This window comes from Carlito syrichta, unplaced genomic scaffold (assembly GCF_000164805.1).
Source record: "Carlito syrichta isolate Samal-C Ts95f unplaced genomic scaffold, Tarsius_syrichta-2.0.1 Scaffold308943, whole genome shotgun sequence".
Lineage (NCBI taxonomy): Eukaryota > Metazoa > Chordata > Mammalia > Primates > Tarsiidae > Carlito > Carlito syrichta.
The window spans coordinates 8,997-13,139 of NW_007253039.1; the positions used below are offsets into that span (position 1 = coordinate 8,997).

Sequence of the window (4,143 nt, forward strand, 5' to 3'; positions counted from 1 at the left end):
TATGTGGAGCCCTTTGTTAGATGAGTTTACATTTAGAATTGTTATGTCTTTCCTGTCAATTGAGCCTTGTAACAGTATGAATATTCCCTCTTTATCTCTGGTATGACTTTTCCCTTAAAATCTACTTTGTCTGCTATTAATATAGTGACACCAACTTTTGGGGGTTAGGTTTTTCATTGTGCATTATTTCCTTCTTTTTTCTTACAGCTTTTCTTTACTTTGGCTTGTGTTTTCTTTTAAGTAGTTGAGTTTTACTTTCTTTCACCCCAGTGTGACAATCTTTCTTTTCATTGGAACACTTATATTACTTACAGTTAATATAATTAAGTATAGTTACTGATTGCATTAAAATAAACAGTCACACTATTTATTTCCTATTCCCTCTGCCTGTACTGTGTTGCTCCATTTCACTATTATTAATTTGCTGCATTTTTGAATGTGTTATGCATTCCATGACTCTCATTGCCATGTCAACATTACCTTCTTTTTTCTCAGGGAAGGATCGAGTTTTTAATACTCCATTATGCGAACAAGGAATTGTTGGATTTGGAATCGGAATTGCAGTCACTGGTGCTACTGTCATTGCAGAAATTCAGTTTGCAGATTACATCTTTCCTGCTTTTGATCAGGTAAGTACATTGCATTTTACCATTCATGAGCATTTCTCAGGTTGTTAGTGAAGTTTTAAGTATTGCCTCTACCCTTTCACCCCCATCCCCATCCCAAGGATGTTTTGTTACTGTGAGCTGGTGTATTACAGTCACCATTTTGTTATGAGCATATATTTAAAGATCTGAGAGAATGGTTGGGAAGGAAGGCCTCACTGTGACATGTCCCTTTTTTCTTTCTTCCCCTAGATTGTGAATGAAGCTGCCAAGTACCGCTACCACTCTGGGGATCTTTTTAACTGTGGAAGCCTCACTATCTGGGCACCTTAGGGCTGTGTTGGCCACGGGGCTCTCTATCATTCTCAGAGTTCTGAGGCTTTTTTTGCTCATTGCCCAGGAATCAAGGTATCCTCACTTGTGTACTTTATTTGATCTCTATTTGACTTTTCCATTTTGGCTGATTCTGTTAATATGAATGAATATGCCTGTCTAGAGGAATTCTAGAAAAACTATGCTTTGGAATTTGTGCGAACCTACCTGCATTTAAGTAAGGGAGCCTAGCAGTTCTTTAAATATGCTGTCCAATGCCCAGTTTTATAGAATGTTCTTCTTAAAGCAGCACTGGCTTGACTCTGGCATTAGTTATAGACTTCGAAGAATAAGACTGAGAACACTGTTGGTTTATCTTCCCTCTCTTTGCAGAGCTTTATGTTTGTTTCTAACTTGTCTTTCTCACTCAACTGACTCTGAAATGATTTTAATAAATCTACCATTTAGTATATATTTACCTCAAAGTCAGAGGGATAGGACTTATTCCTTTAAATCCGTTTCTTACTTGTGAAATAGAATGAGAGAAGACTGTTGCCTATGTGTGTTTTCTTCTGTCTAGAGTAAGTTAATATTTGCTCAAACAATCAATTCTGAAGCAACTCCCTTTTCCCTTTTATATCCATCCTTTCACAATAGCTTAGTTCTTTTGGAAAGAAGAGTATATTTAGAGTATTTTCTGTCTTCATTTTTTATATTAACATCTTTTTCATTTTTATTTTCTAAATAAGCTTTGTAGGGGACCACTATAGAGACCCACAGATATGTCAGTTCAGAGACATGTCTTTATTTTTTGACCACATGAATGGGTTGTGAACCTGTGTTTATGTTATGTTATTTTATTATTTATTTATTTATTTATTTTGAGTTGGAGTCTCACTCTGTCGCCCAGACTAGAGTGCAGTGGCATGCTCCTGGCCACTGGAGCCTCAACTTGCTGGGCTCCGGAGATCCTTCTGCCTCAGCCTTCCAAGTAGCTGGAACTAGAGGCAGCGCTACCATGCCTGGCTAATTTTTTAAAAAATTTATTGTAGAGATGAGGTCTCGCCAAGTTGTCCAGGTGGGTCTCGAACCCATGGACTTAGGCAATCCACTCACCTCAGCCTCCCAAAGCATGGGATTACTGACTGAGCCACCAACCCAGCTTGTTTTTATTTTATTATTTGTTTTTTCTACCAGATTAAAATCATCAAGTTTCTTATGACTTGAGTCAAGGTTGCCTGATTCTTCTAATGTGAACTAGAAGTGGTGGGTTAGGAGAGAAGCCACACTTGAGACAACAGTTATTTTTGTGCTTGGCTGAACATTAACTCACATTTAACATTTATAACATCACTCAGTGTTTTCTAGAAGAATTATTTCCTCTCAGTCCCCTGCCTTCTCTTTTTCTCCTCCTCTTTCCTTCCTCCAACTTCTCTTCCTTATTTTTCAGCCCAAATGAAAATATACATGAAGCGCAAAAGGTTAATATGAAGAAAGTGATAAAGAGAAACTAAAAAGTAGAAACATTAGATAAAGATGTTATGTGATATTAATGTGTTCAAAGGTCTATTTACAGAAGATAAAATGGTGACATTTGTGCTGCTTTTTAATTTATGTACTTCAATAAAAATGGCATGAAAATGACTGTGAAAGGCAAGTATCGTTTGCCTCCGGGAAACTTACTTTAGTCTTTGTGATGAATTCAGGTTTATTTGAATGATACTCCTTCCTGTGTAATACTTGTCTTTATATGATTATTGTATAGTCATTACAAATTCGACATAGGTTTGTCATTTGAGGCAACACAGTATAGAAGTTGTGAGGCTTTGGTATCAGTCTGAACAAGGTGAGGATCCCTGGTCCAGCAAGCAGTGTGAGCTGACTCAAGCTACTTATTCTCTCTAAGCCCCAGTCTCTATTTCTAAAATGGGGGAAAAAATAACAGCTGCTGAGTGGGGTGGCTAAGCAGTAGATGAATGAATTCAAAGAGTGCTTGGTCAAGTTAGCCCATGGATATCTTGCTGTCATTATCATCTTCCTCATTGTCCTCATTCTCGATAAGGTCCTGGAGCTTTTTCCTGTGATGCAGACATGTGGAGTATCCACAGTTGTCCTTTTGCTCTGCCTTATGTAACTGGAATTGTAGTGCCTGGATCGTAAAATTCAGTGGATTACTTTTTCAGCTATGAAATGAAGATGGTTTTCCTAGGAAAGAAGGAGGTTCTGGCATGTTGAAACTGGAGGAGAGAGTTGCATGCACTTTGAAAGTAGTGACAGAGTATTCGTAGAAGATCTTTATTTACAGGCAAATACAAGTAGATAATGACAATATTACTTTTTTGCTTTGATGAATGCTCTTTGAAGATTTCTTTTATTCTTTAAATAGGCAAGTTTAGCTCCTTAAGAGCAGAGCAGTATCTTAGTTATCAGAGCATGGTAGGCATCTGATAAATAGTTGTTGGACAAAAGGAATTTTTTTGGGGGGGACACAATATATAAAGCTAATAAGTGGTAATTAGGCTAAAAACAAATACTAGTTTTCTGCTTTTCATCAGTAACAATTGGTTATTTGATACCAGTGCTTCTTATAAGTGAGTTTACTGGGATATATTTTTACTAAAATTTTCTTTCAAGAAAATCTGTTTTTGCAGGTGGTTGTACACAGAAGCCCTTTCCATGCCAAGGGGCTTCTTCTGTCATGCATAGAGGATAAAAATCCTTGTATATTTTTTGAACCTAAAATACTTTACAGGGCAGCAGGTAAAGGTTTTCCTTATTTTATACTTGTGAATATCTTTATAAGCTTTGGTTTTTTTAAATTTTTTTAATTTTTTAATTTTTTAATTTTTATTGTGAAGTTGTGGGGTACAGTTAAGGGTTAGGTATACAATTGCGTTTCATTCAGGCACCCTGTTGATATGGGGTGTTTCCCCGTAGCTTTGGTTTTTTATTGCTCCAAAAATTATCTCCTTTTCCTCATGAACTTGATTTATATTTTTCTTACCAAATACATTCTGATTGTTTTTTTCTATATTTCATTTTTTCTCAGGTGCCAATTTTATATTTTGAGAAAAAAATCCATCCAGTCATTTTCTATTTGTCTTGTGGAAACAGAGAAGCAGTTTGAAGTGGTAGCAAGAACAAAGGGACTATGTTTAAATACTTAGTAGGTGCTTAGTAAATGTGGATTGAATGAAAAAGTAAATGAGCTAATTTTGCTAAATAT

At 36.2% G+C, this 4,143-nt stretch overlaps 1 long non-coding RNA gene across 1 annotated transcript; it reads left to right on the top strand.

The window, feature by feature from the left end:
* Positions 1-493: 493 nt before the first annotated feature.
* On the top strand, positions 494-3,677 carry LOC110596410. The gene is made up of 3 exons (XR_002482443.1): positions 494-629; positions 858-1,013; positions 3,569-3,677. It is a non-coding gene; the product is annotated as an uncharacterized LOC110596410 (long non-coding RNA).
* The last annotated feature ends 466 nt before the right edge of the window (positions 3,678-4,143 follow it).